Source organism: Ornithorhynchus anatinus, chromosome 13 (assembly GCF_004115215.2).
Source record: "Ornithorhynchus anatinus isolate Pmale09 chromosome 13, mOrnAna1.pri.v4, whole genome shotgun sequence".
Taxonomy (NCBI): Eukaryota; Metazoa; Chordata; class Mammalia; order Monotremata; family Ornithorhynchidae; genus Ornithorhynchus; species Ornithorhynchus anatinus.
The window spans coordinates 6,738,803-6,764,753 of NC_041740.1; the positions used below are offsets into that span (position 1 = coordinate 6,738,803).

The window sequence follows — 25,951 nt, forward strand, 5'->3', positions numbered from 1 at the left end:
GGCAGTAGGTGTTCAAATACTTTTCAGCATGAGAAGGAGCATAGACTAGGAGTAAGAGCACAGGCTTGGGAAGCAGAGGATGTGGGTTCTAATCCCAGCTCCCCAACTTGTCTACTATGTGACCTTGGGCAAGTTACTTAAACTTCTCTGGGCTTTGGTTACCTCATCTGTAAAATGGGGATTAAGATAGTGAGCCCCGTATGGGTTAGGGAGTATGGCCAACCTGATTACCTTGTATCTACTCCAGTGCTTAGAACAGTGCTTGGTACATAGTAAGCACTTAACAAATACTATTAGTATTTTTATTATTGATTTATGTTTAGGATCTGCCAGGCCCCAAGGTGAACAACAGAGAAAGAGGGGACTGGGAGGTATCTTTCCCCAAAACGTTTCAGGTACAGGAGCTTTAAGCAGCTGTGGGAGACTGTATCATCCTGGAACTCTGAGGCCAGAATACCTGGGGCTACAGCTTCCTAGGGTTGGTGAGAATTGCTGGTCCAGCGGGTGTGTGTGTTTGGTTGGAGGGCTGGGGGGATCCAGGGGGTGAGGCAGGGCCTGGTCATCATCTCCTGAGCTCGTGTGGGATTGTCCTTGTGCCTAGTGGTGTGACTCGGGTAGTACAGGAGTGGCTGGAGTTAGGCAATTTAGTGTTTTTGCATCTCAGACACCAGGATCTCATGGAAGCTAAGGCCTTAACGGTGCTGTAAGGAAGAGGAGGAGACCCTCCTGTTCTGCTGGCCTCCATGTTGCTCTTGCAGTTGTCAGGGGTGAACACAATCTTCCCCTCCTCAGTGCTGGGTAGTGTTGTCCTGAACGCAGCATTTTACGTTCAGGTATCCTCTGGCGGCAGATCCCCAGGACCTTGACTGACTTTCCCTAAAGGCTTAATTAGGCTGGGCCAGAGAGCCACAATCCTTGTCATGTGGTTTTGGAAGAGAACAGCTGTGTTTAACTTGGTTCAGGGCCTGCTCAATATCCCCCCCCCCCCCCCCCCGCCCCCCACACCCCTGTAAACACTACAACTCCATGGCTTTCTGGCTTATGTCAAGGGAAGAAATGAGCTAGTGTTATGGGTGGCAGGAATCAAACTGCCTTTCTTTACCTTTCTCTCTTTCTCCCTTTGCATTTCTCTGGGATATCTGTGCTCAAAAGTGCCTTCCTGGCAGGAGGATGAATTTCACTCAAAGGATGAGGAATATTTCAGTTGCCTTCCTGAGGAAGGTAAATTCCCCTCAGTGACTTGCATAGGGCGGGGGGGAATTCACAACCCATGGGTTACTGCTGGCCTCTCCCCTTTCAGCCAAGGCCTCTGAATCAGAATTCTAGCTAGGATGGTGGGTGTGTCTGTACATACCTTCAGTAAAACCTACTTTCTGGACTAGGAAGGTAAGGTTTCATACAGAAAATTTTCTGTTCTGCAATAAAGTGTGATGAAAATCCTTAGTGGGTGGGGTTCTGGCTTGGCTCAAGGTTTCCCCAGGTTGTGGGGAAGAAGACATTCTGCCTATATTGGTAATAATAATAAGTGTTTCAGCACTTACTGGGGTAGATACAAGATAATCAGGTTCCACATGGGGCTTATAGTATAAGTAGGAGGGAGAGCCCTTTGATACATCTTGCTCCAGGAAGAAGCAAAGCCCAGTACAGCCTTGATGACACAGAGCAGGTAAAATTTGAAAGCCATAGATGTTGGTGCTAAAAGTTTTTTCCTTCTTATTTCTCACCAGATTTTTCTTCTGAAAAATCAGAAGTGGCTTGTCCTTTTAGGTCCCTGTCTTAGTGTCTTTTTGTTTGTTTGTTTTTGTTGAAGGGAGAGCATCTTGGTCTCAGCGATATCAGTGAGGAGGTGGAAACTTGGAAACTATAAAGTGTTCTCCAGGTGAAGCTTGGAGCTTCAGAGAGAGCGGAAGCTCTTAGGGAAGGGCCTTTAACTTTCTTTCTGTCATTAACAAACTGGGGAGTTCTCTGATGTTATCTGAAATATTGGTCATTGGCTGTATTTGTTCAGGTGGAGGTAGATTGTTTCATTTGGACCTGAAACAGATGCGTAGTTAGTTGCCCACACCTGCAGGTGGAAGGGAAGCAGTGACATACCTTGAGGATTCTTTGGGGTTTTAATGGATCACAAAGGAAGATAATTTATTTACAGGGCCAAGTGTTCTTCTGGGATGCAGACTTGCCAGGCAAGCCTGGATGGTTGCCAAGCCCTGTTTCGTGGCCCTGCCACAAACCATTTATGTTATTACCAACTCAAATGAGAGTAGACCCTCATCGGTTTATTTCCTCTTTCAGGTGACTAAGATTATCTGTAAAGCTAGAAAGCCATCAATCCTGGAAGGTTTAGCTTTTGACCTGCCAGCAAGTGGGGATTGGATCAAATAACCTCTGACTCAGAGGAAATAGGAGAATCCGGAGGTGGGAGATTTGGGAAGATCAAAGGTTTTTAAAGTGGTATGATGAGAAGTTTGGTGGGGACTTGGAGGTGGGGAAGAGGATGGCTCTTGTTTTGGTTTTTCAGTAGTTTTTAATGTGTTTCACACCTTGCAGAGATGCTACAGACCCCTCCAGCCTAAGCATTTAAGAATTTAAAGCAAACCAAATCAGCTGCAAAAGCCAATTACCAGGAAGGAGGGCAAGTAATTTTTTTTTCTTTTCTTTCCCAGAATGAAATCCTCCAAAAAGCCAACTTGAAAAATGGAGTTCCATCTCATCCTAACTGCCTCAACACCTGTTGGACTTAAATACTAGTTGGTCGGTGCTCTGAAAATAGCCCCTCAACCAACTCAGGGGAAGAATTGAGAAGAAGCAGTGTACCGAGTCCCACTAGGAACTCCCCTTTCCTTTCCTTCTCAGTCATCATCATCATCATCATCATCATCATCATCATTTTAGTGATATTGTGAGAGTTGAACTGACAGGATTTGGTGACAGATTGAATGTGTGAGCTTGAATGACAGGGACGAGTTGAAGATAGCACCAAGGTTTTGGGCTTGTGAGACAGGCAGCACAACAGGGACTGAGGAGTAGTAACAATCATATTTATTGAGCATTTACTGTGTGCAGAACATTGTACTAAGTGCTTGGGGGGAGGGAAGGAGTACAATATAGCAGAGTTGGTAGACACTTTTCCTGCCCACAAGCTTGCAGTAGAAGGCAGGAAGCAGCCAAACCGAACTCCAGAGAGGTGTCTAAGCAAGTTCTGTGGAGAATAGTGGGATGCGGCTGTGCCTAGTGGTCAGAACATCAGCCTGGGAGTCAGAGGCCCTGTATTCTAATCCTGGCTCCATCACTAACCTGCTGTGTGACCTTGGACAAGCAGCGTGGCTCAGTGGGAAGAGCATGGGCTTTGGAGCCAGAGGGCATGGGTTCGAATTCCAGCTCTGCCACTTGTCAGCTGTGTGACTTTGGGCAAGTCACTTAACTTCTCGGTGCCTGTTACCTCATCTGTAAAATGGGGATTAAGACTGTGAGCCCCACGTGGGACAACCTGATTCCCGTGTGTCTACCCCAGCGCTTAGAACAGTGCTCGGCACATAGTAAGCACTTAACAAATACCAACATTATTACTTAACTTCTCTGTGCCTCAGTTCCCTCATCTGCAGAATGGGAATTCAATACCTGTTCTCTCTCTACTTAGACTGTGAGCCCCAAGTGGGACCTGATTATCTTGTATCTACCCCAGGGTTTAGTGCTGGGCATATAGTAAGCACTTAAAAATACCATATTATTTTTAATATTACTATATTATTGTTATATTATTTTTAATATTACTATATTATTTAGTAATGATAGTGGTGGGATTTAAATTCTAACTGTGTGCCAAACACTGTACTAGTTTGCTGTGGTAGATTCAGCACAATCAGATCAGACGCAATCCCTATCTCACACGGGGCTCACATTCTAAAAGGGAGGGAGAATAGGTATTGAATCCGTATTTGACAGGTAAGGAAACCGAGACACAAAGAAATTAGGTGACTTACCCGAGGTGACACTGCAGATAAATGGCAGAGTTGGGATTAGAACCCAAGTCTTCTGATGCTGGTTCTCTTTCCACCAGGCCTTGCTGCTTCTCAGTGCCTCTGCTTCTCTCTTCTTCTAATGTCTTGGAAATCTAATGAAGATGCTTCCTCCCAAGGATTATTGAGCTATTCATGATAGGTAAGAGCATTTTATAATGTCCAGATGAGCAGAAAGACTCTTGATTTCCCCTGGAAGAAAGTTAGGAGAGGTGAGCCAGGTGCTTAGTACAATGTTCTACCCAAAGTAAGCCTTCAGTGAATACTGTTGTTTGATTGAGGATGTACGCAGAGTAAAATGCCCTTGCATTACCTGATCAGAGCCCTAATATTGCCCTTGCTCCAAATGTACTTTAAACATTTTAAACCAAAGTGAATAATAGTGCCTTAAATGGACAGCAACACCACACTCAGATTTCTGTTTGTCACTGGTTGAATCAGCGTCTTTAAAAAAAAAAAAGAGGTACATATTAAGCTCTTACTGTGTGTCAAATGCTAAAGCAGATGGAAAATAATCAGATTACACAGAGTCCTTGTTCCACAAGCAACACACACTCAAAGAGGGAGAGTGAGCAGGTATTTTATCCCCATTTTACAGGTAAGGAAACTGAGGTCCTGGGAGAGTAAGTGACTTGCTCCGGCAGGTCAGAGGCAGAGCTGAGACCTGCCTCCCAGAGCCACACTGCCTCCTTTGACTCTAATGGCTCATCACTAATGCCTGGTTCTTGTCAACTCAAGTTCATTGGCTGTGACATAAACAGAGCTCTGAAAACAGAGCAAGGCACTGAATTTAAATAATCCTGTTCTGAGGGGAACCAAAAAATAGTTGGAGGTTGTTCTGGAAGAGATGACGACCTTCTTCCCCTGGAGGGATCCCCGGAATGTCGGTTCACTGTTGAAACTCGGAATCGATTTGGAAGGCAGAGTGCGGCATAGACATTTTACAAATGTTTCGTGTAGTGCTACCTATCGATCACAGGCAATATAGAATTAACTAATATGGTGGCTGGGCTTATGGAAAAGAATTTTTTTTTAAAAGCCAATCATAGATCAAGTTAATGAAAGTGGAACGTTCAGCATAATTGCTGATGAAGCTCTGGACGCGAGTAATAAGGAGCAACTCCCATTAATTGTAAGATTTGTTGATCATCTGAAGACTGCTAGAGGAGAAATCTGTGGGTTTGAGGAGACTTACGCATGTCTGAAGGCGAGAGCCGAGCTAGTTATGATTTCTCTTCTAAGCTCTCGACTGCAAATCTAACAATGCCACCAAGCGCAAGACTGTGATGGTGCAGACAGAAAGGTTGGAAAATTACTCACTCTTATGGGATTTAATTGCAAGGTGGATTTATCAAACTCTTTTCCAGCCTTTGCAGTCCAGAATCCCATGAACTACCACCTCTCCAACATGGAATGTTGAATTTCTTCAATTGTCTCCTAAAAGATCCTGGGTCTTGACAGCAACATTTCCTCTGGATACTGCAGTTCAAGAAAGGTAATGATAACTGTGGTATCTGTTAAACTCTTTCTCCTTGCCAACCACTATACTAAGAGCTGGGGAGCAGCATGGCCTACTGGATGAAGCATGAACCTGTGTGACCTTGGGAAAGTGACCTAACTTCTCTTTGCCTCAGTTTTCGCATCTGTAAAATGGGGATTCAATGCCTGTTCTTTCTCCTACTTTACAATGAGCTCCATGTGGGGCAGGACTGCATCCCACCTGGTTAAACATGTAGCTACCCCAGTGCTTAGTGCTTGACACATAGTAAGAACTTGACAAATACCATTTTTTTAAAAAGTAGAAACAATATAAATAAATTGGATTCAGTCCCTGTCCCACCTGGGGCTCACAGTCTTAAGGGGTGGGGGAACAGGTATTTAATTCCCATTTTTACAGAGGAGGAAACTGAGGCACAGAGAAATTAAGTGACTTACCCAAGGTTGAAAAGCAGGTAGATAGCAGAACTGGGATTAGAGCCAGGTCTTCTGACTCCCAGGCCTTCACACTGAGGTAAGCAGAAACCGTCCAGAGTTAGTTACCCAAAACTTAAGAATTACTGTAAAGTTTAAAAGTTTAGGGAGATGGAGAATTGGGGTTCTTCACCTGTGCTTGAAAAGTTTGTAAAACCAGCTGCCTATAGTCATTCATTCATTCAATTCATTCAATCGTATTTATTGAGCGCTTACTGTGCAGAGCACTGTACTAAGTGCTTGGAATGTACAATTCGGCAACAGAGACAATCCCTGCCCAACAACAGGCTCACAATCTAAAAGGTGGAGACAGCATAACAAAATGAGTAGACAGGGATCAATACCATCAAAATAGATAAATAGAATCGTAGTTAGTTATGGTTAGCTCATTGTAGACAGGAAATGTGTCTACCAATTCTGATATACTTTACTCTCCCAAGGGCTTAATAGAATGCTCTGCACATAGTAATCAATAAATATGGCTGATTGATACAGGGGAGGATTATGGAAAACGAACAGAGAGTGCTGCAGATATGGCTTTTGGGAAAAGGAGTTAATTTGTATTAGAAGTCAATCTTACCCGGGAGACTAGAGGGAAGCCTTTCATAACACAAAGCATTCCTGCCTCATGCTCTATGGGCCCATCGTTTGGCTCATTGACATCAAGTTCTCAAAAAATAAGAAAACTGGATGTCTGTAGATGCATCTGATCAAGACATAACCAGATTTGCCCACTGTGGTTCTAACGAAAACCGGGTTCTATGTAAAGACTCTCCTGCAGCTTAGTCTGAACAGGCAGCAGACACTAGGATGAAATAAGATTTTTGAAATTTAACTACTGAGATGATTAACCTGCAAAGTCAAGATAAAGTTAGGTTTGAATAGATGACCTAGAAACCATTCAGAAATAAGATGGCTGCCCAGAAGTAGGATTAGGGTGCTTGTGGCTACCAGAAACATTACGAACTTGCAAGTAACAGAAATAGGTTAAGTTGTGTTTTTCGAAGGTTGTAACAACATAACAGTGCTGCCAGACTGAACTTCTTGTGGAAAGATGCAGAACCTAGAACTTGTCACTGAGTAGGGGAGAGTACTGAACCCTGCCCTTGCTCCAGGAGAATCACAGTCTTTTACCAGGTCCCTGTAATCACGGATGCTGCTTCTGAATCACCAGACTTGGCAGCAAGAACAGAAGCTGAGGGAGGTGAGCATTTAAAATAAAAATGCCAGAATAAAGGCATCTGGTGCCATATTGGTGCTGGATGGAAGTCAGAGCAGCTGAAAATTAGATAGCACCCTAAATTAGATACCTCCAGAGTGAGAAAAGGTAGAGGTGAAAACACTGGGGGTTTAGGAGGGTGTTAAAGACCTGGAATAGCTGGTGGGGCACTAGGGCCTTGGGAGTCAAATTTGAGACACAGATTTGTAATTAGGTTATTCCTATAATTAGGCTATTTATTATTTCATAAAACATGCAATGACCAGAATGTTTTGCTGGGAAGATGCACCGTTTCCCACCTGTGAATGGTGAGTGTATTGCTGTGGTAGACTGAGCTTCCTCACCTGTGAACGGAGAGGGCACTGCAGGAGTAGACTGTGTTCAGGACCTTGAAGATGGCACTTCTCTTTTTCCTATTGACATTATGTAGATTCTGATGAAGTTGCTCAGGAAACCCAGAAGTGGTGTTAGAGAAGCGGCCTTGTTAACCAAAGACTTTGTGTTTGAAGCTTCCAAGGGCCTGCTGCCATTTTGACCTGCTTAATAAGCATCATCGTCTAGCTCTGGCTGAGAGCCAGGTAATCCTGCAAGTCTTCTCCCTTCCTTTAGCACGGTCCCTACATCTGCTCATGACTGTCCAAGTACTCGGATTCCCCTGTACTGGAACTAAACATATCATATGGTACTCCCTTAATGGAAGCAGAAACAACATCTTTAACTAGTTTGTATTTGCTCTTTTCAGACAAAAGTTCAACCTCTAACTCTGAATGGAAAAAGTTTTGCCTTATCTCCTTTACTCTACAAGCCCCTGTTCAGTTTTGCCAATTCAAGAAGCAAAATATTGCTGTTTATAGTCTATTAACAGCAAATAAAATGAATATGTCAAACTGAGTTAACTGGAAGTGGAGCAGAGTGTCCTCCCAAATGATCACTAATCAATAGTATTTATTGAATACCTACTGTATTTATTCCAAGAAGCAAGAGTCATTGATTTCTTACTGCCAAGATGAATGACCAGTTGTCTATGGATGGCCAGGAAGTTGGTGCCAAAGTGAGATTGGATAGCTGGAGAAAGGTTGGGGCTTGAGTGGTAGATTTGGGAGTCATTTCTATAGAGATGGAATAATAATAACATTGACTGTGGTAATTGTTGAGCACATACTCTGTGTCAAGTACTGGGATAGATAAAAGAGAATCAGGTTAGACACAGTCCCTATCCCATATGGGGCTCACAATCTAAGATGTAGGGAGAGGAGGTATTTAGTTCCCATTTTATATATAAGGAGACGGAAGCACAGCAAAGTTATGTGACTTGCCCAAGGTCACCTAGCCGGCAAGTGGCAGAGGTTGCTGGAGATGGGATTAGAACCCAGGTCCTCTGCTTTTCAGGCTCCTGCACTTTCCACTAAACCATGCTGCTTCTGGGAGCTATAGCTTTGCTAGTATTAAGTTCCCAAGGGGGTGAGTGTAGAATGAGCAGGCACCCAAAGTTAGAGGAATGAGTGGGGGAAGAGAACCCATTGAATGAGACTTGAGAAAGAGAAACCAAAGAGAGAGAACTAGGTGAGTTAATAAGTCAGTCACTGGCAATTATTGAGCACTTACTTTTGTACAGTGTGACCTTGGGCAAGTCACTTAACTTCTTTGTGCCTCAGCTACCTCATCTGTAAAATAGGGATTAAGACTGTGAGCCCCACATGGGACAACCTGATTATCTTGTGCTTAGAACAGTGCTTGGCACATAGTAATAAATACTTAATAAATGCTATAATTATTATTATTATTACAGTCCATGTCAATGAAACCAAGGTGTGATAGGGTTTCAAGAAAGAGGACATTATCAAAGGTGCCTGAGAGGTCAAGAAAGATTACGACAGAATGGAGCCTTTTGGATTTGGCTATGAGGAGTCACTGATGACCTTGGAGAGCATAGAATAGGATGAAAGGGACAAAAGACATTGTAAAGATGCAAGATTCAGAGAAAATACTGCATTAGTGAGGTGTGAATATACGATCTTGGCTGGAAACTTGACTGAGCCCCATTTTTGCTTACTTTATTTGCTTAATGTATATACACTTGGTATTTTGGAGAATTTAGTTATTTTTGGAATTAGCAGCATATTTGAAAACTATCCATTAAGGATTGCTCTTTCATCAGTTAGATTAAATACAGCACAACCCATAACGCAGTCTGGAAAGGAGCTTTTAATTAAATCTAGGCATTATAAATGAACTTTGTGAATAGCTTATCAAAAACAATTAGATCAGGAAAATTGGCAACTGAATACATAGGGATGTCAATTTTGAACCACAGTACTTTGCAAAGGGCCAGAAAGAATTCAAACATTAGTTCCTATTGGCTGGTCTGCTCACTATCATCAGGTGATTTTTTTCCAACTCTGCCTTCAGAAGTATTACGTTTTTATGCTGCCAATTTGTGGCAATTATGCTTTTTGCTAGTATGGAACAGAATTTATTACATACACATGTATTATCATTTCACCAGAGAGGCTTGAATTGAAGGGGTTCACATGTTCACTGTTAACTTCGTAATAGTCACCCCCAGTCTGGCTTGACTGATTTCACTGTTCAGCTGTCAGTAGGCAGGGGACTGGACCAGACAATCACTTAAAGTCCCTTCCAATTTTTGAATCTTAGGATTCTACTTGAGCTAAGAGAACCCTAACATTCAGTAAAACAGTTGGAAAGCATTAAAAAGTTGAGTTGTCAGGACTCACTCCTTACGTAAATCCAACACTAAGTTGAGGCTGTGGAACAAGGCAATTAATTGACCTGTAGTTTAAGTGGAAGGAGCATGGACCTGGGAGTCAGAGGACCTGGGTTCTAATGCTTTCTCTGTCCGTTGCTCTCTGTGTGACCTTGGGCAAGTCACCTAACTTCTCTGTGCCTCAGTTTCCTTATCTGTAAAGTGATTCAATGCCTGTTCTACCTCCTATTTAGATTGTGAACCCCATGTGGAACAGGGACTTAGTCACATCTGATTAACTTGTATCTACCCCAGTTCTTAGAACAGTGCTTGACACATAGTAAGCACTTTACAAATACAAATACTCTGGGATGCAAAATGTAGTAAAATGTTTTGGTTCGTTCTTGGATCCTGTAGCTTGAGTGCAGTACCATGTTAATAATGTTGGTATTTGTTAAGCGCTTACTATGTGCAGAGCACTGTTCTAAGCGCTGGGGTAGATACAGGGTAATCAGGTTGTCCCACGTGAGGCTCACAGTTAATCCCCATTTTACAGATGAGGGAACTGAGACACAAAGAAGTTAAGTGACTTGCCCAGGAACCTAGAGTGGCTTCTAGGGTCTGGTCTGGGCACCGTGAGCTGAATTTTGACCATCATTTCACAGCCTGCAGTTAGCAAGACGTGGTTTGTCCACTTCTACCAGCCTCAAGGTTCCTCCAACGTCCAGTCCCTAGCAGTATGGCCACTCTAGTCCCGGCAACTGCCTTGTAACTCATCTCGTCTTTCCCTCGCCATGAGGAATTCCCACCTGGGACAGCTGAGGTGAAGTGGTCCAAATTTAATCAGGAAGGAAAAGGAACCTCTCAATCTCTGCTTCACTGCTGCTTCTCTGAAACAGGACTGGGGAATTTTGTTGTTTGCTCTAAGCTGTAAGCTCTTTAAGAGCAGGGATCGTGTCTATCAACTATACTGTACTCTCCCAAGTGCAGTACAGCGCCCCAGCGCCTAGTACAGCGCACCACACCAAATGGGTGCTCAATAAATGCTCCTCCTCCTACTGTCTGGTACTGATTACAGCACCAGATGGCTTTATGTGAAATGTTTTTTATTTTCCATACCTAGCTCCCCTCTACCTTGGCTCGGCTGCCAAGTCCTCTAACTTGGAAGCGGTGCTTACCTTTACCAGGACCTGAAAGGGTCCACAATGCCTTTGGACCAAGCAGAGGAAAGTTGGGGACCCACCCGGCCCTATGCTCAGCAACTCTAATGGTGCTGTGAACTTCCTCCAGTAACCACTCTGTGGGTATCCCTCTAGTGCACTCGTGCTGCATAACATGAAGTAAGATACATCTGTTTCTTAGCACAAAGGTGGAAGTCAGCAAAAGGATGTTTGTTAATCATTAGTGGTATCAGTGGACACTCAATTAGGAGTGGGACAGACCAGCTGAAAATGGACAGTCCAGAATTAAGACTGTGAGCCTCATGTGGGACATGTATCGTCCAACCTGATTATCTTGTACGTACCCCAGTGCTAAGTACAGTGCCTGGCACATAGTAAGCACTTAACAAATACCATTTTAAAAAAAATCAGACTGTGCATCCAGTGACACAGTCATTAGTGGTCCATCAGGAATGTGATCACAGAGCTGAGACCCTTTTTTTAACCCCTCTCAAGTCTCATTAAAGTCATCTTGACTTGAACACCTTCAGCCATGAATCTGAGAACTGGTGGTGGGGGGGCATGGCGAGGGGATGGAGGGGCTCTAGTACTGCAATAATTTAGAAGATCGAAATAATGCATTTTTGGCTGTGCTTGTTTTCTTGGGCACCTCCTCTGTCAGGAAAAGTTCTTAAATTTCTCCATCCCAGTGCATTTTTAAATATGTTTTTGAAGACCTAATGCTTTACTGTCACCTTCCTAGACATTTCCCAAAATATGGCTGAATTTGAGGGTTGTGGTAATAATGATTTTTATTAAGCACCTCTATGAAAAGCAAGTTCACCCTGATAGCCCTAAATAGTGGTGATAAGCTGGTCCTGGGCTCTTTTAGCTGGGCCAGCAGTACCCCACAGCTTCTGTCCCGAAGCCTGGATCTCAGTTCTGAGCAGCAGTGGATCACCACACTGGTTCTTCCAGCCCAGGATTTTCTGGGGTCTTTGACCTGGCTTGGAAGGTGGAGGCCTTGTGTGGGCTCCTCAATTTTCTGCTGAGTGAAGCTAGGGAGAAAAATTAGGCCAGGAAAAAGATGCTGAAGCTGTAAGTTCTTTAAGAGCAGGGATCGTGTCTATCAACTATACTGTACTCTCCCAAGTGCTTAGTACAATACTCTGCTGAAAATAAGTGCCCAATAAATACTATTGATTGATTGAGCCAGTCTGGAAGATCTTCACTGCAAGTTTGTTTCATTCTTCCTCAAAGGTGAAGAAACTCTGTGAAATCACCTTTGCAATCTGCCTCCAATCTAGCTCAGAAACTCTTTTACCATTACTCCACCCTGAAAGCTCCAAAGAAGGTTATTTAGTCTTGAAAGTAAGATAACATCCAGCTGTGTGGGGGTAAATGGTTATAGCCTTTGTCGCTGTTGAAACTGAATTTTTTGAGGTCTTAGGCCCCCAGGTTTTACACTAGTTATTGATTCACAGATTCCTCTCTGAGGATTTGGAGAGGAAAGTGGACCATATTCCCAAAAAAAAATAAATCATTTAATGATCAGAATTAGAATAGTGTTTATGAAGAGCCCAATTATACAAGGCACTATAGTAAGCATAACACGCTACTAAAAAGCCAGTCAGGTTTTCAAACTGACAGCCTGTCAAGATGCCTTAAGACTAGAAAAATTTTAGTAATCAGGAAATTAGTTTAATTTTCCTGATGGTGAATAAAAGCTCTGAAAACAACATTGGTAAGAACTTCCTTGTCATTCAGTGTTTTTGTTTGTTTGCTTCACTCCAAGAAGAAAAGAATGTGGGAAAGTATGACAAAGTTATTCTGCCAGGACTGGTGATTTTCAAAAACTGCACTGCGACCTCCTCCCCTGGTACCATAAAGAAGCCTTCTCAGACCTAGAACCACCCTCTCATCCTGATAATGACCAGATTAAGATGAGATACATTTCTATCCTGGTGACACCAGATACTCGTCTTTATCAAGCCATTCATCATTCTTTCCCATGTTCTACTTTGCAAACCTGTCAAATCTAGATGACAAGTTCACTAAGCAGGGACTAGATTTAATTCTAGTTAGTATTTTACATTCTTGGTATTCAGTAAATGTGGTCAACAACAATGACCACACAACAGTAATAAAGTAATTATGATAAAGGGACAGGTGGTGTTTTAAGTGGGAGGGTTTGGCGGTATTCCTTTGAAAAGAGTCAGATATTGAGTAAAATTGAGTGTGCAGGGAGAGTTCCTGGGATCTAAGGAGTGAAGATAAGAATGGGATATTTCAAATGATTTAAAATGAAAAGAGGTCCTGTGGCCTATTAGAGCACAAGACTAAATCAGGAGGCCTGGGTTTTAGTTCTCGGTCTGCCTTAGGCAAATCAAGTCATTTAACTTCTCTATACCTCAGTTTCCTCTATTGTAAAATGGGGATAAAATGCATGTTCTCCCTCCCTTCTTAGGCTGTGAACCCTATGTGGGACAGAGACCGTGCCTTATCTGATTAACTTGTATCTACCCACCACTTAGCACATATAAAGCACTTGATAAATACTGTCATTATGAAAGTCAAAGCCCTGCTAGTTTTGACTATTTGAAAATGGCACAGCCTGAAAATAACCAGCAGTTTTTCAGCTTCAAAGTTTCCTTGCACTTCCAGATCTAACCTGCAACTCTTCACTTTAACATCAATCAGTCAGTGGTGTTTATTGAGCACTTACTGTGTGCAGAACACTATTCTAAGCACTTGAGAGAGTACAGTACCACCTGTTCCCTGCCTACAACAAATTGACAGTCTAGTCCAAAGAGTGTTACCCAGACCACTTGGTGCTTCTTTTCATGCACCTATGAACTGACTGGAAAGCTATGGGAACTTTGTTCTTGTATTATAAGAAAGCTGTTTAATCTGTTGCCCTGATAACACTCTGCCTGTCTGATGTGAAATCAGTTTTGTCTGATAACACTCTGACTGGGGCTCATGGTCTTAAAAACGTGCCACTGTGGAAAAAAATATCAAGGTAGGGAAGGTGTAAGGAATGTACTGGGAATGGGAATGTCAGAGTGAGATCCCAGCTGCCCAGCAGTCCTTGAGAAGCTGCCTAGTCCCCAATAAAGTAAGCACTCAGTAAATATAATTGATTGATTGATTCGATCAGGACTTCCCACCAGCCTCTACTCCAGGCAGGGAAGGATGAAAAAGCACCAGCAACATGAGCCTTCTTAAACTTTAGATTATTGAGAAGGACATGCCCTGGCAGTGAATGTTGTGAATATACGCGAAAAGCCTGTAACTCTGCTCCTTTAGCCACAATGCCCTGTTGCTCTTTCTCTACCATTGTCCTTGTCTTTCTTATTGGTTTTGCATTTTTATCGTTTCATCTTTCCCTTTGTATCTGCCAACAACCGCTTCTCCCCATTCTTCTGTGAGCTCTTTGGGGTTAAGAACCATGTCTGTTTCTCACCTGTGTAATTTTTTTCTATCACTTAGCCCAGTACCATTCCTACAGTAGGGGCTCAATACACATTATTACTACCACTATGACTATGTCACCTCACTTATCTATCACTATCTATCACTTGGGGTTAAGAACCATGTCTGTTTCTCACCTGTGTAATTTTTTTCTATCACTTAGCCCAGTACCATTCCTACAGTAGGGGCTCAATACACATTATTACTACCACTATGACTATGTCACCTTCACTGACATAAACACCGTATTTGGGAATGTAGGGTCATTCCCTACATAGAGAAGCAGCTTGGTTTAGTGGAAAGAGCCCTGGTTTGGGAGTCAGAGCATGTGGGTTCCAATCCCAGCTTTGCCACATCTGCTGTGTGACCTTGGGCAAGCCACCTAACTTCTCTGTGCCTCAATTACCTCATCTGTAAAATGGGGATTAAGATTGTGAGCCCCAAGTGGGTCAACCTGATTACCTGGTATTTACCCAGGGCTTAGAACAGTGCTTGGCACATAGTAAACACTTAACAGATACCATAATTATTATTATTATTGGCCCACGTTCCCTCCCTTCCCCGCCTTAAGTCCCTGAAGGTAAGGAGCCAGATAATCAATGGAATGCAAAGGGAGGTGAGCAGGATTCATTGATACCTTTGGTCTCCTGGCTTTTGCTATTCTTCCAGTCAATACAGGATTTTCTCTCTTCCCTGCTACCTGTATTCTTCCTGGTTTAACAATAGAAAGTTCAGATCATATTGGAGGTTTCAGTCCAGTTATCTGCAACCCCAGAATACCGCCTCAGTAATTGGTGACTCATTATGTTCTTTTGAAGTTAGAGAAGCAGCATGGCCTCGTGGAAAGAACTGGGGGCTGGGAGTTAGAGGACCCGTGTTCTTTGTGTGATGTTGGGGAAGTCACTAAACTTCCCTGTGCCTCAGTTGCCTCATCTGAAAAATGGGAATTAAACACCTGTTCTCTCTCCTAATTAGAGTGTGAGCCTCATGTCTGTGAGGGACCATTTCCAACCTGATTAACTTGTGTCTACCCCAGGGCTTAGAACAGTGCTTGATGCATAATAAGTGGTTAACAAACTCGAATAAATTAGAAGGGGAGAACAATTCTAGCTGGAGCGGAAGCTTCTGTCATGGCTTCCTGAAGAACCACCTTGAGCCTCACAACTCCAGGGCCTTAGCTTAAATATCACAGTCAAACCCTGCAAAAGTACATCTGAGTAATTAGGCAACTAAGTAAAGCTTTCAGCAAATAGCCGCTTCATTTCTTTGTCTCCAGATCTCCTCCTATACTTTCATTTCCCTATTAGAATGTCAGCTAAAGATATAATGAGTTTTATTGCATATTTAGTCATTTTTAAAAGGTCTCTCTGCTCCTTTCAGCAACTTAGTAAAAACACAATTTCGTGGGGCATTAAGGAGGTAGTGAGTTGGGGGCTTCCCCTCAATGTCAGTGGTATTTATCGGGTGCTTACTTTGTGCACAGCACTGTACTAAGCACTTGGGAGAATACAATACACTAACATTGGATGTCACTATCCCTGCCCTTAAGGAGCTAACAAGCAATTTTCAGGCTCTTGACTCTGTGTGTGTGTGTGTGTGTGTGTGTGTGTGTGTGTGAGAAAGTGGCACGGGGAGTGTTATAATCAAGAAGAGAAAATGACAAGTTGTGGTAGGAACAGAGGTGTGGCTGGAACATAAATGTAATAAAGAGCAGGGTAAGATTGACAGATGGAAGTGGGAGCTGAAGCTGAGCTGGGAGGGTGTCCCAAGGTATGGGAGTAGGAGGAAAGGGATCTTTGGAGTTGTATGATTTTTGTGGCTCGGTTTTTGGACAGGGCAGGAATCATGTCTATCAATTTATCGGGCTGTGCCCGCCCAAGTGCTCAGTGTGGTGCTCTGCTCACAATAACCACTCAATAAATATCATAGATTGTGCAGGATAAGTGCCAGGCACAGACTTAAGTTCAGCTTCATAAGAGTGTGACATAAAGCTGTTGCTAAAGTTCAGCAATTATGATTCACAGCTTATTAAATGTCAGCAGATTGCCTGGTACTGGGTGCCGCCTGTCATCTGTCTGGCTACTGCTCCTAATCTCAAAATCAAGATTGTGGATGTAGCCTTCCACGTTGCATTGGAGTGCCCAGTGAGGTGTTTTTCCATTTTGCATCTTGGCACAGTGTATTGCCAACTACACAAACAGTGTTGGCCAGACCCGGAAGCATTGTGTTTGTTGAGGGAAAATGCTTTATAAATACTTATCTGTGGGTGGAACTGGATGATCCAGCAATGTGATGAGTGTCCCTCTGGCGCTGATAGGCAGCAGATTGACCATCCACAGAGGTGGGAAAATGGTGCCTGCTGATAATGAGAAAAAGAGAAAGTCTCCTACACATGACACATCCATCCCCAGGAAAAGTGAAATCCTGATCAATCTTTGAGCTCTGCTCTGGGCACTTTTTTTTGGTAGCTTCAAAGACTAAGCTTTTTGCTTGGAAAAGAATGCTGTCAACATGAACCCAATAGCTTATTCTCACATAATAACGCCCTGCACTTTTATAGAGCCTATCAGACAATCTCAAAACACCAATGACTCCCAACAGCCATGGGAAGCCCAGGAACTATTATTATCTTCATTTTAAAAATAGGGAAACTCAGGGAAGGTGGTTTGGTCCAACATGTATTGAGAATCCCCTGACTCTCAGGCCCTGTACCAAAGCTGATCAGTGGCAGTCACATTTAGGGCCATCATTTCTGACTCACTGGCCTCTGTACTTGCCTCAGCCCAAGCTTTCAAAGTTTACAACTAGCCTGCATTTTGAGTGGTATGACTCTTTAGGGCTGGTTCCTTGGGGCCAGGAACCAGGTTTTTTTATTTCTCTATGTGTTCCCAACTTCCTAAAATGGCTCTGCTTACAATAAATCCTCAGCAAATGCTATTAATGATGAGTCCTTAACTTTACTTATTATAATTATTATGCAGCTTAACTTTATTCTCTTCAGGATACAGTAGACCAGGAAATACTTCACTTGCTAGATGGCTTTTCAGAGCTGGATTAAGTTTCTCAGCTGCCCTTTATTATAAACTCATATATGTACCTGGGCTGCCTGAATTTCAACATTAACTCCCTTTTTCTTTTGGGAATTAGTAAAGTGTGAAATGCCAGAACACATGTTGAAAGATAGGGTTATCAACACCTACAGCGGGGAAAAAAAATGTCAATCTGCTGTTGCAGATGTGTCTTGCATATGACAGTGCCAAGCTTTCTTCATTTTTCTCAATGTAAGTCAAGGTATGGTGTTAGGATTTCTCTCAGTTACTATTAGGAGAGAGACCTTCCTATAATTGAAGTGATTGATATTGAAAATTTCAGGCTAAATGGTGTATATCCTGATTATTAAAACTGGTGGAGAGAAGAAGGAAATCCTCCTTTTAGACTATCTGGTATATTGTCTTGCATAGACACCAGGAGTATTATATTCTACCTATAATGGTAATTTAAGAAAAATGAAATAAACTGAAAGAATAACAAACCATCACTTAAAATTTTCAGGTGGGATCATGTACTAAGTCTACTTATAGGAAATGTTCAGGACTCCCAGAGAGATAATTAACAAGCTATTATAAATATGAAATGGTATTAGCAAAAGTGCCTTTCATTCCAGGATCCCAAGAGGTTAGATGAGAGGAAATTCAATAAATGATGAGTTAACTGACAAAGTGGCAGAAACACAACCTACTGAAGTTCAAATAAAGCATTTCTGAAGTATTTTATGATTGCGAAGTTAGTTCTTTCCCTTTTCACTCTTTCTTTTTTGTTCTTTTTCTCCCTTTCTTTTTCCTTTACAAGGTAATCAGGTTGTCCCATGTAGGGCTCACAGTCTCTATCCCCACTTTACAGATGCAGTAATTGAAGTACAGAGAAGTTAAGTGACTTGCCCAAGGTCACACAGCGGACAAGCAGCCGAGCCGGGATTAGAACCCATGACCTCTGACTCCCAAGCCCGGACTCCTTCCACTGAGCCATGCTGTTTACTTGTTCTGATATGTGTGTGTATATTATATATATATAATTCTATTTATATTGATGCTATTGATGTCTGTCTCCCCCTTTCTAGACTGTGAGCCCATTGTGGGCAGGGATTGTCTCTCTTTGTTGCTGAATTTTACTTTCCGAGAGCTTAATACAGTGCTTTGCACACAATAAGCGCTCAATAAATATGATTGAATGAATGAATCTTTATCTTCGTTTCCTGTCTAATTTACTTTAGATTTTATTCTTCTTCTTAATATTAATATCAATAATAATAATAATATCACACTTGTTAAGTGCCTACTATCTGCAAAACACGCTGGGGTAGATTCAAGTGAATCAGGTTGGATACAAATCCCGTCTCACATGAGGCTCACATTTTTCCAAATGAGGTAACTGAGGCCCAGACAGGTGAAGTGCCTGGCCCAAGATCACACATCAGACACGTGGAGGAGGCGGAATTTGAAGCGTGGCTCAGTGGAAAGAGCACGGGTTTAGGAGTCAGGGGTCAGGGGTTCTAATCCTGACTCTGCCACCTGTCGGCTGTGTGACTTTGGGCAAGTGACTTCACTTATCCGTGCCTCAGCTACCTCGCCTGTAAAATGGGAATTGAAACTGTGAGCCTCATATGGGACAACTTGATTTCCTTGTATCTACCTCAGTGCTTAGAACAGTGCTTGGCACATAGTAAGCGCTTAACAAATACCAATATTATTATTATCCAGGTCCTTCTGACTTCCAGGCCCCTGCTCTAGCTACAAAGTGGGCAGACCGTGAATTCTTTGACTTTCTTCTTCTTCCCTCCCAAATGTTCAGACCAGTGCTGTGCCCTGAGTGAGGCCTCGATAAAACCCTTGATGGCATTGACCACTGTGGGCAGAGGGGAAGAGGGTGGTCTTGAGCGGAGATGCCAGCGGGCCCAGCGCTGACCATTTCCTCAGGGCCCACTCCCTAATGGCCATTTCTGTCCTGACGGGGCACTGAGGAGAGAGGGACAAAAGGGACTTAGGGGGCTTTGGGCGGGAAGGCGGCTGGGGAGAGCATCAGGAATCCCATCCGCCAGGTTGTCCCCGCCATCCCCATGGGGAGAGACGGAGGGAGGGAAAGGGAGTGAGATGAAGCCCACCCTCCCTCTTCACATCCACCAAACTAACTCTCTTCAAAGCCCTACTGTGAGCTCACCTCCTCCAGGAGGCCTTCCCAGACTGAGCCCTCCCTTCCCCTCCCTGTACTCTTCCCCCTCCCCCTCCCCACAGGACTTGTGCATATTTATATATATTATTTATAACTCTATTTTGTTAATGATGTATATATATCTATGATTCTATTTATCTTGATGATATTGAAGTCAGACTACTTGTTTTATTTTGTTGTCTGTCTCCCCCGTTTAATAATAATAATAATAATAACGTTGGTATTTAAGTGCTTACTATGTGCAAAACACTGTTCAAGGTGCTGCGGTAGATACAGGGTAATCAGGTTGCCCCAAGTGAGGCTTACAGTCTTCATCCCCATTTTACAGATGAGGGAGCTGAGGCCCAGAGAAGTGAAGTGACTTGCCCCCAGTCACTCAACTGACAAGTGGCAGAGTCAGGATTCGAACCCATGCCCTCTGACTCCCAAGCCCGGGCTTTTTCCACTGAGTCACGTTTAGACTGCCAGCCCACTGTTGGGCAGGGATGGTCCCTATCTGTGGCCAAATTGCATATTCCAAGCGCTTAGTACAGTGCTCTGTGCATAGTAAGTGCTCAGTAAATACAATTGAGCCCGTTATTGGGCAGGGATGGTCTTTCTCTGTGGCCGAATTGTACATTCGAAGCGCTTAGTACAGTGGTAATTAATGTTGGTATTTGTTAAGCGCTTTCTATGTGCAGAGCACTGTTCTAAACAGTGGGGTAGATACAGGGTAATCAGTTTGTCCCATGTGAGGCTCACAGTTAATCCCCATTTTACAGATGAGGTAACAGGCACAGAGAAATTAAGTGATTTGCCCCCAGTCACACAGCTGACAAGTGGCAGAGCCGGGATTCGAACCCATGACCACTATGGTCTGCGCATAGTAAGCGCTCGATAAATACGATTGAGCCCGTAGGGTTGGTCTCTCTCTGTGGTTGAATTTTACATTCCAAGCGCTCAGTACAGTGCTCTGCACATAGTAAGCGCTCCATAAATATGATTGAGCCCATAGGGATGGTCTCTCTCTGTGGCCGAATTTTACATTCCAAGCACTCAGTACAGTGCTCTGCGCATAGTAAGCGCTCCATAAATACGATTGAGCCCGTAGGGATGGTCTCTCTCTGTGGCCGAATTTTACATCCAAGCGCTCAGTATAGTACTCTGTGCATTGCGAGCACTCAGTACAGTGCTCTGCGCATAGTAAGCGCTCAAATATGATTGAGCCCGAGGAATGGTCTCTAACTGTGGCCGAATTTTACATTCCAAGCGCTCAGTACAGTGCTCTGCGCATTGCGAGCGCTCCATAAATACATGGGCAGGGCCTGTATCTGTTGCCGATTCGTACATTCCAAGCGCTGAGTACAGTGCTGTGCGCATAGTAAGCGCTCCATAACCCCCCCTGAATGAATGAACTCTGACCTCCCGAGGCTTCGGAGGCCGTTGGCGCCTCAGCAGCCACAGCTTGCAACCCGCTCCCGCCCCCAGCAGGTGGCGCCGCGCTCGCGCGCGCGCGCTCCCGAAGGGCCGCGCCGCGGGCAGGCAGTGGCGCTTAACGGCCGCCAGGGGCGCCGCCGCGCGACCGGAAATCTGCGTCTGACGCACTTCCGGTTGGTGGCGAGAGGGAGAGAAAGAGAAGAAGCCCCCGGAGCCGTCGCCTCAGTCCCCGCCGGCAGGACCTGACGACGACGACGACGACGACGACGGACGTGTGACCTTTCGCCGCCGTCTCTTGGCTTCTTCTCCCCCCTCGTCAGTCGCCAGGCCTCCGCGGGTAAGGGCGGCGCGGGCGGGGGCGGCCCTGGGCCGGCTGCAGAAGCCTCTCTGACGGCCGCCTTAGCAACAGTGTTGTGGTGACCGGCCCGTCTCCTCAGCGCCGCGGGCCTCGGCGGGAGGAGGAGGAGGAGGCTTCGGTTTCCTTCTTCCCCCCTTCAGAGCCCTCACCGCCTCCGAGAGGCCTTCCCAGACTGAGCCTCCCTCTGCTCCTCCCCTTCCCCTCAGCTGAGCCCCCTTTTCCTCTGCTCATTCATTCAGCAGTATTTACTGAACGCTGACTAGGCGCAGGGCGCTGGGCTAAGCGCTTGGAATGGACAGAGCCCATCCCCGCCCGACGACGGGCTCACGGTCCACTCGGGGGAGACGGACGGACAAAAGCGAGACAACTTCAACGCGATAAACAGAATCGAGGTGATAAATACCTCAGGAACAAAACTCCCCTCAGCGCTTTTTGCTCATTTGCATATAGTATTTATGACCCTATTTATTTTCTTAATGCGGTGTCCAGCCCCTTGGTTCTATTTATCGTCATAATGTCTTGTTTTTGTTTCGTCGTCTTTTGGTCCGCCCTCTGTCTCCCCCGATTAGACCCAGAGCCCCTCATCGGGCAGGGATGGTCTCTCTCTGTGGCCCAATTGTCCGTGCCAAGCGCTTAGTTCAGTGCTCTGCACATAGTAAGCGTCCAGTAAATACTCTTGAATGCATTAATTTACGTCAGACTATTCTGTTTTGCTCTGTCTCCCTTACTTAGACCGTGAGCCCGTCGTTGGGCAGGAATGGCCTCTCTCTCTGTGGCCCAATTGTCCGTGCCAAGCGCTTAGTCCAGTGCTCTGCACACAGTAACCGTTCAGTAAATACTGTTGAATGAATGAATCGTTAATTTATCATTTACATCACACTACTTGTCTTGTTCTGTTTTGCTCTGTCTCCCCCACTTAGAGCCCCTCATTGGGCAGGCATGGTCTCTCTCTCTGTGGCCGAATTGTCCCTGCCAAGCGCTTAGTCCAGTGCTCTGCACATAGCAAGCGTTCAGTAAATACTCTTGAATGCATTAATTTACGTCAGACTATTCTGTTTTGCTTTGTCTCCCCTACTTACACCGTGAGCCCGTCGTTGGGCAGGGATGGCCTCTCTCTGTGGCCGAATTGTCCATGCCAAGCGCTTAGTCCAGTGCTCTGCACATAGTAAACGTTCAGTAAATACTATTGAATGCATTAATTTACGTCAGACTATTTGTTCTGTTTTGCTCTGTCTCCCCTGCTTATGCCGTGAGCCCGTCGTTGGGCAGGGATGGCCTCTATCTGCGGCAGAATTGTCCATGCCAAGCGCTTAGTCCAGTGCTCTGCACATAGTAAGCATTCAGTAAATATACCATTGAATGAATGAATCATTCATTTATAATTTACATCAGACTACTTGTTTTGCTCTGTCTCCCCCACTTAGAGCCCCTCATTGGGCAGGCATGGTCTCTCTCTGTGGCCGAATTGTCCATGCCAAGCGCTTAGTCCAGTGCTCTGCACATAGTAAGCGTTCAGTAAATACCATTGAATGATTGAATCATTAATTTATAATTTAGGTCAGACTACTGGTTCTGTTTTGCTGTCTGTCGCCCCCACTTAGACCGTGAGCCCGTCGTCGGGCAGGGATGGCCTCTATCTGTGGCCGAATCGTCCATGCCAAGCGCTTAGTCCAGTGCTCTGCACGGAGTAAGCGCTCAATAAATACGATTGAGTGAATGAATGAACGCCCCTCGTCGGCCCCCCGCTCCTCGCAGACACCCCTTTCCTCTTCGCCATCGGGGCGATCGATCGATCGATCAGCCGTATTTCTTCAGCGTCCTGAGGTCCCCGGGGGATGACAGACATTAAAGGGGAGACGGCCAAGTCCGTTGCGGGTAAGGGATCGCGTCGACAAGCTGTTGGGGTGTCGTCCCCCTTCCCCCCCTCCGAGCGTTTAGCGCAGTGCGCGCAGCATTGATGGGGTGACACCGCCCCTTCTGCCTCGGAAACGGTTAGAAGCTCTAAGAGCTGGGGAGGCGGGCCGAGGTGCCGCCGTTTGGAGGCCGGCGGGGAAGGAAGGAGCAGCGCGCCTCCGTGGGAAGAGCCCGGGCTGGGGAGTCAGAGGTCGTGGGTTCTAATCCCGCCCCCGCCGCTTGGCAGCCGGGTGACTTGGGGCAAGTCACTCCACTGGGCCTCAGGGACCTCATCCGCAAAATGGGGATTAAGGCCGTCCCACGTGGGACAATCATCACCTTGTGTGGTCCGTCCCTCCCCAGCGCTTAGAACGGTGCTTGGCGCATAGTAAGCGCTTAACAAATACCATCGGGGAAAAAGGGGACGGGCGGCGGCCGGCCCCGGTGGCCGAGGAGGGACAAAAGATTCATTGGGAAGTGCCACGGCGAGGGGGTGGTTTTGGGGTTTTTTTTGGGGGGGTGGTGGTGGTTTCTCCTTCCCGGGGAGGGCAGCGTTTGTTGTCGTTGGGGATCCGGTTGTCAGGAGCGAGGCGGCGCGAGCAGGAAACCCCGCGTTCTGCACAAAGTGCCGCAGCTGTGCTGGTGCCCGCCCGCGCCCGCCGACCGCGGAAGGAGCTTTCCAAACCGAGGAGGCCGCTTTGGGAAGGAAAAAGCGGGGCCGGGAGGGGGTCGTGAGGCGGCGGGGGCGGGGGCGGGGGAAGGACGGGAGGGGAGGGGAGGGGAGGGGAGGGCAGGAGGGGGCAGCCAACCGCCCGCCCTCCGCCCGCCCCCCCCGCACGGCCAGTTGAAAACTGTCAGATGGCAGATGGTTCGTGGCATCACCCAGGAGGGACTGGATGTCGGGCTTCAGGCCGCCGGTTGGGGAAAGCAGCGACCCGTTTCGGTCGGCTTAAAGGTTTTTAAAACCCCCCTTAATCCTCCCTTTTTTAAGTTCTTTGAACCGCCGGCTTAGGAGCGAGGCCGAAAAACTGGAATCCAAGTCAACTAACCGGGAGGAACCGAGACTCTCAGGGCTAATCAAGTTAAGACCAGCACACGGGTGCCCAGCTAGTTGGCTTTGGAGGTGAACTTGAGGGGGCCAATTGAGAAAAGTTCAAATAGCCGATCGTCTTTGGCCGCAGCCTCGGCCCTCCAACGGTCTGAATTGGTTTAATTCACTTTGTTGGCGTTCAGGTGTGTTTGCTAATGAGTGACTCACCTCTGTACTATACAAATCATGAATTATAGCAGACTCTACCAAACTAGGTGTGAATCAGCATAGTGTCACTGATCAGGAAGCCATAGGATCAGAGGTCCTGTGATGACGATATAGGTCTGTTAATATGGTGAACCAGAATACTGCCTGAGACATGGAAGACATTAGTTTTTCGCTTCCCGCCCTTCCCGAACCTGCTTTCACCTCTTTTCATCCCCTAGGCTAAATTCAGAGGTATGGGGATACTGTAAAGATATTCTATGTTATCTATTCACAAACGCATAATACTTAATGCTCTGCTGCCATGCGTTAGGAATTTATCCCTATACTAATCCTAAAGATTTCTTTGCTATTTGACAATTTCAGGTAACAGCATATAGAAGGTATTTTTTTTTCTTTTTGATGTGGTGTGAGAATAGTGGAAGACAAGTTAAATGCAAGCAAAGACCTTTTCAAATCTCTTCACCATCCCCAGTTTATAGCAGGGTATCCTGGCAGAGATATCATTCGTATTTATTGAGCGGTTACTGTGTGCAGAGTATTGCACTACGCACTTGAGGGTTTTTAGTATAACATAGTTGGTAGTCATGTTCCGCCTACATTGAACTTGCGGTTTAGAGGGGGATACACACTGTAATAATATCCTGCAGCTCTGTCTACCTCACTACGAAGAGAGATGATGATGGCCGGAAAGGTAGATCTCCACGCTGAGAAGCAATGTGGCTTTGTGGGTAGAGTGCTGGCCTAGGAGTCTGAAGGACCTGGGTTCTAATTCCGGCTCCGCCTGTCTGCTGTGTGACCTCGGACAAGTCACTTAACCTCTCTGGGCCTCAGTTACCTCATCTGTAAAATGGGGATTAAGAGTGTGAGCCCCATGTGGGACAGGGATCGTGTCCATCCAAATTAACATGTATCTTCCCCAGTGCTTAGAACTGTGCTTGGCACGTAAAAAGTCCAAGTACCATAGTCATTATTATTATTATTATTATTAGATATGGGCGGGACCTGTATGTAGCAAACACACACTTGGATACCAGCTATCCAAGTTTTCAAATATCAGAATTTTTTTCAGCTCTGCAAGAGTTTATTGCATATTATTCCTCCCCTGCAGCTCAAGATTCCCAAATGAAGTGGGCTAAAAATAACCTACTTCCCTCTGGAGTCCTTGCCTGCAGGGGAAAAAGGCTGAAGGGTAAAGCCTGTCTGACTACCACTTCAGACCCGAGGAGGAGGAGACTGTGATCTTCCTGGCCCTG

General features: G+C 45.3%; 1 protein-coding gene across 2 annotated transcripts in view; it reads left to right on the forward strand.

Moving 5' to 3' along the window:
- The first annotated feature begins 21,356 nt into the window (after positions 1-21,356).
- The window catches only part of DNAJB6 (DnaJ heat shock protein family (Hsp40) member B6), a 79,140-nt gene continuing 74,545 nt past the window's right edge, over positions 21,357-25,951 (forward strand). The window contains exon 1 of one of the 2 annotated variants that reach the window (XM_039913911.1): positions 21,357-21,526. The gene's annotated coding sequence lies outside the window, so the exon portion shown is untranslated. Of the gene's footprint in view, positions 21,527-24,317; positions 24,396-25,951 lie in introns of those variants that run through there. The other variant, XM_029078140.2, reaches the window with a different exon arrangement.